We start from the raw sequence: 8736 nt of genomic DNA, 5'->3' as shown, positions 1-8736 counted from the left end.
AAAAACTGAAGTAAACTCCATAACCTTATAACTGTAAAAGCCAGACAAAGGACAACAAAACCCCCAAACAGCAGAATGGAGAAAATAATTAAAAGCAGAGGAGAAATAAATGATATAGAAATTAAAACTACAGTGAAACAAGGTAAATGAAATTAGGAGCTGCTTCCATGAAAAGAACAATAAAATTGATAAGCCCTAGCCAGACTAATCAGAAAACAGAAATGATGCATATAAATAACAATGACAGAGAAGAACAACCAACACCACAGAAATACAAACAATTGTAAAAGAATTTTATGAGAAACTATATGCAAACAAGCTGGACAAACTGGATTATATGGATCAATTCCTAGAAACATGGAACCTACCAAAACTGAAGCAGAATGAAATAAAAAATTTGAACAGATGGTTTACTAGCAAGGAGACAGGCTCAGTAATCACAAATCACCTAACAGACCAGGACCGGACAACTTCACAAGCACATTCTATCAAACATCTGAAGAAAAGTTGATGCCTATACTTGTCAAACTATTCCAGAAAATAGAACAGGAAGGAAAATATCCAAATTAATTCAGCAGTACCCTGATAACAAAATCAGATAAAGACACCACGAAAAAACAAAACTAGGGGTCCATATCGTTCAATCATACAGATACAAATGTCCTCAACCAAGATTTGGCAAACAGAGTCTAACAACGTATTAAAAAAATAGTCCACCAGCATAAAGTGGGTGGTGAATGTAAAACTGAGGCAAGTCTACGAATCTCTTGAAGAGAAAATGGGCAAAAAAAGAAACATAAAAAAAAAGTGGAAATGTATCAGACAGGGGATCTAAGCATCCATTTTCATAAAGACAAACTATCTTTGGGCTTTTTCTTGTAAAATTGATTCACAATGCTTGCTTAGTATAATCTTGCTCACACTGAGAAGTGGTCTTTGTAAGTTCTTGGACCAGCAGCAGTCTCGGATGCCGTGAATCAGCTTTTAGTAAAATCTGCAATTTAAAAGTATTCAGTTTTTCACAAGTTCATGAGAAATTAGAAAACATGCCAAATCTCAACTGAAAAAGAGATAAGGTAACTAGTATGTTCTTAAGATATTATTGATGAGATTCCTTCCAACGAAGACAAGAAAGATAACTGTAACAAATTCTGTCGCAGGAATAATATTGAACAAATAACGGGAGGTACCTGACACAAGGTACCTGTCAGATTTTCAGTTGTTTTCAGCGACTACAACATTGTTGGTGGAAAAATACCCACTGAAAATTAATAAAAGCATGTATGATGTGGAGGGCACCTTGTGTTTTTACCTCTGGTTCTGGTTCCAGCAGGACTCGGAGAGTGGGTCCCAACTGATTCTTCTAGAAGGTCCCGAGAGTCAACATTTGGTGTCTTTACTTCCAAACTGAATGCGACTCCTGTTCCTCTGAATTTGTGACAGGATTTCTCCCCCAAAACAAACCTGAATCTGGAACAAAAAAACCCCAGCCTCTGTGACGTAGCATCGTGGGACCCTCTGAATCCACAGATCCTTGACTGAAATACATCTTGTTCACATACTGTCAGGGGAAATGAGGAAAAAACCACGGAACAGCCCTGACAATGCAAGGGACTGTGCTGCTCACTGACCATCCAGCCCTTCCTGGAAGCTGCCCAGCTCCCCTCCCTGGTACTCAGCCCCACAACTGAGGAGACACCAAGTGGCTGGGAAGCTTCCAGAGTCTCCCCCCCCCCACCCCCAGGCCCAGGGGCGGAGCCTGCTGGTAACCCAGCTCTGTGTCTTTGCCCACACTCAGAAGCACTGGGTCCTCAGTATCAAGGAAGCCTTTCCAGCTCTGAGGCACCCTGGATCAGAAAAGCCTAATGGACGCCTTGTCTGGCCATCGCTGAGCCTGCAGAGGACCGGCCCCTCCATAGGCGTGCTGTGTGCGCTCCCTCTGCTGGTCGCCCTGGGAATTCCTGCATTGTTCAAAGCCATGGCCGCTCAGCTGGAGGTACTGAGGGTGTAGCTGGTCCAGTTAAGCCTGTCCTCCAGATTGGGAAGGGTCTTAGTGACAGGGCCTGGGACACAAAGAAATCTTTTCCTTCTCCTTTTTACTGAATGAGGAATGAAACCGAATTTATTGATATAATGATGTAATTTGTAATGCTTTAAGCAGCATTCCCAGAAATAGAGACTGCAAATTGACACATGCTGAATGAACCACAAGCAGTGGTGTTTACCATGAAAATACTTGGGTTGAATAAAAAATTGGCACCCTTGAGAAAGAGATACAGGTTTCCAGCTATGGAATGAATATGTCATTGGGATACAATGTACAGATTATGGAATATAGTCAATCCTGTAAGAAAGTGTTGCATGCTTTCTCATGATAACCACGCTTGCCTAGGTATATAGAGAGCATATTGTATATACACGGAATCACTGTTATTCACCTGAAACTAATACAATATGGTGTGTCTACTATATGTCAATAAAATTTGACAATACTTTAACTTTCTCCTCCACCATTAAAATTTATTTCTAACTGAGAACACATGAAATTCCTTTGACACCATATTCTCTAATGTTACCATCTTGATGTTGAGAGCTTATTTTTCACGTTGTCAATAATATGTTTGATGACACAAATGTGACAAGGTCAGAATGCATACCTAGAGGGAGCTACACATCTGTTATGAATTTCCTGCCTCTATATGGGTAATATTTTCTATGAAAAGTGCTTTAGGGATGAAGATGGATGAAATAATTTCCATCAGACTCATAGGTAGATAATTGTGCCTTCAAATAATAATTGCCATGTCTTCACAATCAGAGGAAGGCTGGGTGAAGACATAGGTTTCTCTTTTCATGTAAGAGAAGGCGGTGGTGTTTTAAACTGCTCACTTACAATCCAGAATCCAGAGATCAGCAGTACATGTAAGAATAGCAACACACTATCATGTTGCACATAACTAGTTCTGTTGGAGAAGTGGAGAAAAGACACTAAAGATGGCTGATTGGACTAAAACAAACTCTAGTCTCTAGCTTAGAGACCCCCTCCTCTGGGTTCTTCTTCCTTTGCTGCACATTTGAAAACCGCCCCTCCACACACACAAATATGGAGGCTGATAACTATAAATTACCCTTCCTGCTTGCATTCAGGGCTCAGATCTTTGGAGAAATACGGTCTCCTCTGAGCCTGCTGGTGTTAAATAAATCTCCAATACCTCAAGGTCTCTGAGTGCCACTTGGTTTTACCGCCAGTGTTCCAGCCTGGTCCCGTAACAAATTTGGTTCCCTGTTCACCAGGGAAACCCAACCACGCTGGCTCATTGTTACCACGGGTTTGGGAGAACAGCGAGGCAGTGACGGAATGAGGGATCACAAGGTAGAGTGAGCAACCTGCCTAAATGTCAGCAGTCTCCTTCTCTGTCCCATTCAGGCCAGCACCTCTCCACTGTTCCCACCGTACTCGAAGACACTTGGCAGGTGAGGTACTGGACCTGAAGGTCGGAACCGGTAAGGCTGGGACCCAATCTAGTCAGGGCCACTCACAAGAGTGGAAGGGTGACCTAATCACTCCCCAAGACTTCAGAAGTCTCATAGGTAGTTATTCTATGGTAGGGAATATAATAACCTCTGGTATGTATGTGAATGTGAATATGTGATTCGGTCTAGCTTGCCTGCTGAGTAAAATTCTGTGGCTCCAAAGACAGGTAACCTTGGAGTCCCCAGGGGCCCATGGAGACTGAGTGGGCCTGTCTGGGATTCCATAATGAATGGCCCTTGGTCTGTGGTGGTATCAGAATGGTTTCCAATCGTGTGTCACAAGGCTGGGACCTGTGGGGCTGTCACCTTGGTTCCTTCAGGACATGGTCAGGCAGGCATCTGGCTGGTCTCCTCTTGGAGGGGGTGCCCCTGTGCCTCTTTGTGACTCCACCTCACAGGAGAATTGTGGAGTTGGGATGGAGCAAGGAGAACCAGGCAAAGGTTTTAGCCACTTTATCCAGAGACTCACCCAGGGAGCCAAGGAAGCGACAGACTGCTCCCCTAATGTTCCCCTCTTCATGACACTTTAGGCTCCCCCCCCTCCCCTGAGCTTGAAATTCCTCCCCCGGCAGGCTGGCTGCTGCCACTACTGCAGCCTCCCCAGCCAGGGTGCTGCCCCTGCAGCCGCCTAGTTTTTCCGCTTCCATGCCAGACAACACTCCCCCACAATGCCCTGTGGCCAGATTGTGCCCCCGCCTGGCGCAGGTGCTCTCCAGATGCAGGTCCTCATCTGCTGGTATCAAGAGGGTCTCAGGGAGATCACAAAAAGGGGCTTATAAGGCCATAATTATGCCCAGCAGCAAAGGGGAAGGCCGAGAACCTCCTTAGCAAGGGGTCAATGATCCTACTGCAAGGGGAAAGGACATTAGAATAAGTGTCCCAACCAGAGAAAGTCCCCAAAACACAGCAGATATCAGGAGGAACCTCCAGAAAGGCCCTGATTGGTCTAGCCGAGATAGAAGCCGACTAAAAGTGGACACTGCCTCTCCCTGTTCCTCTGCTTAATAGATGTGAGGGATTCTCCCTCGTTTCCCAGGTTAACAGCTACAATTGGAGTGTGCCATGGGGCATACTCTGGACGTTACCTGCTAACGAGCTGTGCACTCTGCCTCAAGCCATTTCTCTCCAAGTCTGATACTGAAACTGGGCCCTGAAAAAGCAGACCTAGGGCTGCTGACTCCATCTTGTTCTATAAAGAAGTTCCCGCTCAAACCTCAGACCACGCCTCCTCCCCTTGAGTAACTTCTTGCTCACCTGTTCAAACTTCCAGATCAAACCATGCCTGGCAACTTGCGTGACAGGACTCTGATCCTTCCCCAGCCAATCGGCTGAGGCCACGACTCTCCCCCAGCCAATCGGCTGAGGCCACGACTCTTCCCCAGCCAATCGGCTAAGGCCATGATCCCTATAAAACCTTTGTGCTCTTGAAACCTGCTCTCCCTCCCCAGTATCTTACCGCTGCATCAGCGCAGGTAGGGGATTGACCTCTAGCTAGCTCGAATAAAGGCTCTTTGCTTTTGCATTGGACTCGGCTCCCTGGTGGTCTTTGGTGATCATGAATTCTGGGCATAGCATTTGGGGGCTCGTCTGGGATCCCCAAGACCCCTGAGGGACCCCCGACCCGGAGAGGCTGATTGGCCAAGGTTAGTGTCTGTTCGTTCCCTGTCTCTTCTGTGTGAGCTCATTTCTGAAATTCTGGTGGTGCCTGGAGCGGTCTAAGTGGATGCACTGGAGGACCACGGGCTGGGAGTTTTGGAAGACGTTCCGATCCTCCCTTCTGGAGGGACGTGGAATCCCCTCAAAGGTCTGAGACGAGGTGGGTCGCTCCCGCTGGTCGGCGTGAGCCGTCGTCTACCTTTTGGTTTTGCTTCCACGGAGTAGGAAGACTGTTTCTAAGGGCCCTCTGTTTGTCTGTTTCTCTGTTTCTCTGTTTTGTTCTGTGGACTTACTGGACGGACGTTATGGGACAGACTCAGACTACTCCTCTAACCATTATGAATGATCACTTTAAGGATGTCAGCTAAAGAGCTAACAATCTCAGTGTGGAAGTCCAAAAGGGTCGGTGACAGGTTTTTTGTTTTAGCGAGTGGCCAGCTTTCAATGTCAGATGGTCACCAGAGGGAAACTTCGACCTCCCTACAATCCACCAAGGCAGGGGTATCATCTCTCAGCCAAAGACGGGCCATCCTGATTAGCTCCCTTAGATTATCACTTGGCAGGACCTTGTAGAAGACCCATCCTCTTGGCTTAAGCCTTTTCTAGCCCCATGCCCTCCGGAGCCAAAACCCATTCTTGCTTTGCAGGGGACAGAGAAGAAGGAGAACAAGAAAAGTCTTACCCAGCCTTCAGCACCCCTCTACCCTGTCCTACAAGGGGGACTGAAGAAGAATTAATTTTTCCTCCCCCATATAATCCCCTAGGATGCCGGAAGAACACCATCCTCCCCCTCCAGGGGAGGCAGACACTGTTCCAAGAGCGCGAGGTGGTAACACTCCGGTGGGAAGCCCGCCCTTTACCAGACAAAGGGCTCAGAGGGAGCAATCTGCCTCTGCCACAGACTCCACTATTCTGCCCCTGTGAGCCACTAGACCCCCAGATGCAGAGGGGAATCAGCCCTATCACTATTGGCCTTTCGCCACTAGTGACCTCTACAATTGGAAAGCTCAGAATCCTAAGTTTTCTGAGAAACCGGCAGGGCTTATTGAGTTATTAGACTCTGTTCTTTTCACCCATCAGCACGTGGGACAATTGCCAGCAGCTTTTGCAGATCCTGTTCACGACTGAGCAAATAGAAAGAATCCTCAATGAGGCCCAAAAACTAGTTCCAGGTGCAGACGGGAATCCCACCACCAACAAGGCTCAGATAGATGCCTCCTTCCCCTTTACTTGGCCCCAGTGGTATTTTGACACGGCAGAAGGTAAGGAGAGGCTCTGGGTCTACCGCCAGACTCTCATGGGGAGTCTCCAAAAGGCTGCTAGAAAGCCAACCAATTTGGCCAAGGTAGGAAATGTACAACAAGGAAAAGATGAATCTCTGGCTGCCTTTTTAGAACGGATCATGGAGGCATTCTGTACCTATACCCCCCATGGATCCAGAGGCTCTGGAAAGCAAAGCAGCTGTTATCATGGCCTTTGTAAACCAATCGGCCATAAACATTAGGAAAAAATTACAGAAAATAGGCTAGGAGAAAAAAGTCTGCAGGACTTACTAGTGGTAGCCGAAAAGGTATATAACCAGGAGCCTCCTGAAGATAAGCAGGCTCGCGCCATGGCGGCTGCCAGCAGGAAGCAGACTCGAGACCTGGCCAGAATACTACTAGCTACCACCACTGACTCCCCCGAGGAATGAGTCTGCCATCTCCAGCAGCTGGCAGGTGACTCAAGAGGAGGTAAAGGAACCACCAAGGTGGGGGGGGAAGCGGAGGCTGCAGAAAGATCAGTGCACATACTGCAAGGAGATAGGGCAATGGGCCCGAGAGTGTCTGAAAAACGCCGGCGGGAAGGGAAGCAAGACTGATCGAGTAAAAGTCTTAGAGCTAGATGAGCTGAGTGATTAGGGGAGTCAGGGTTCCGGACCCTCTCCCTGAGCCCAGGGTAACTCTTTTTTTTTTTTTTTTTTTTTTTATTTATTTTTGGGACAGAGAGAGACAGAGCATGAACGGGGGAGGGGCAGAGAGAGAGGGAGACACAGAATCGGAATCAGGCTCCAGGCTCTGAGCCATCAGCCCAGAGCCCGACGCGGGGCTCGAACTCACGGACCGCGAGATCGTGACCTGGCTGAAGTCGGACGCTTAACCGACTGCGCCACCCAGGCGCCCCCCAGGGTAACTCTTAAAGTGGAGGGGATGCCTGTTGACTTTCTTGTTAACACTGGAGCGCAACATTCGGTCCTCTGCACCCCACAAGGAAAGCTAGCCAGCAAGAAGTCCTGGGTACAAGGGGCAACTGGTATGAGCCAGTTTTCATGGACTACCCGAAGAACGGTAGATTTGGGGACGGGATGGTATCCCACTCCTTTATGGTAATACCTGAATGACCCTACCAACTGTTAGGATGGGACTTACTGACCAAGACTGGAGCTCAGATAACTTTCAGACAAGGGGGGCCTCAGGTCACTGATGGCAAGGGCCACCCCATCCAGGTCCTGACCATGAAACTAGAGGATGAATACTGCCTCCACCAGGAAGTGCTCCCGAGAGAGGATAATATAAAGAGATGGCTACAAGAATTTCCCTTGGTTTGGGCAGAAATGGTGTGGGGGCGAATAGGACTAGCCACTCATAGGACCCCGGTCCTGGTAGAGCTCAAGCCAAGAGAAGGTCCGGTAAGGATCAAACACTACCCCATGTCTCAGGAGGCCCGGAAGGGGATCCAGCCACACATCTGGAGACTATGAAGCCTAGGGGTACTAGTTCCTTGACAGTCTTCCTGGAACACCCCCCTACTGCCAGTCAAAAAGCCTCACACAAATGACTATCGACTGGTACAAGACCTCCCGGAAGTAAATAAGACGGTTACGGACATACACCCAACTGTTCCCAACCCATATACTCTCTTGAGCTCCTTGGCGCCCTCCAGGGTCTGGTATACTGTACTAAATTTAAAGGACACCTTCTTCAGTCTGCTGCTGGCACCCCAAAGCCAACACTTGTTTGCCTTTGAGTGGCATGATCCAGAGGAGGGCTACAGCAGACAACTCACCTGGACACGGCTGCCTCATGGGTTCAAAAATTCACCCACCATCTTCGAAAAGGCACTACACGAGGACCTCGGTGAGTACAGAAAGGAGCAGCCTGGCCTCACCCTTCTACAGTATGTAGATGACATCCTGGTTGCTGCTGACATGGCCAAGGGCTAAGAGCGAGGGACCCAGGACCTGCTGGCTACCCTGGGGGCCTTGGGGTACCGGGCATCCGTGAAGAAGGCTCAGATATGCAGGGAGAGGGTAAGTTACCTGGGATACATCCTGGGGGCAGACAGCGGCAGTTATCAGATGCCAGAAAAGAAACTGTCCTAAAGATCCTTACTCCCACCACCTGAAGGGAAGTAAGGGAATTCTTAGAATCGGCTGGCTACTGCCGCCTCTGGGTTCTGGGTTTTGCTGAGAATGCCAGGCTCCTATATGAAGCTACCAAAGAGGGGAAAACATTTAAATGGACTGAAAAAGAAGGAACTGCCTTTAATCAGTTAAAAAAGACCCTC

General features: G+C 48.1%; 1 pseudogene; it reads left to right on the top strand.

Annotated features, from left to right (window-relative positions):
• The first annotated feature begins 3395 nt into the window (after positions 1–3395).
• On the top strand, positions 3396–6883 carry LOC145713471 (uncharacterized; annotated as a pseudogene).
• The last annotated feature ends 1853 nt before the right edge of the window (positions 6884–8736 follow it).

This window comes from Panthera onca, chromosome F2 (assembly GCF_046562875.1).
Source record: "Panthera onca isolate mPanOnc1 chromosome F2, mPanOnc1 haplotype 2, whole genome shotgun sequence".
Lineage (NCBI taxonomy): Eukaryota > Metazoa > Chordata > Mammalia > Carnivora > Felidae > Panthera > Panthera onca.
This window is presented reverse-complemented; position numbering and strand designations above follow the sequence as displayed.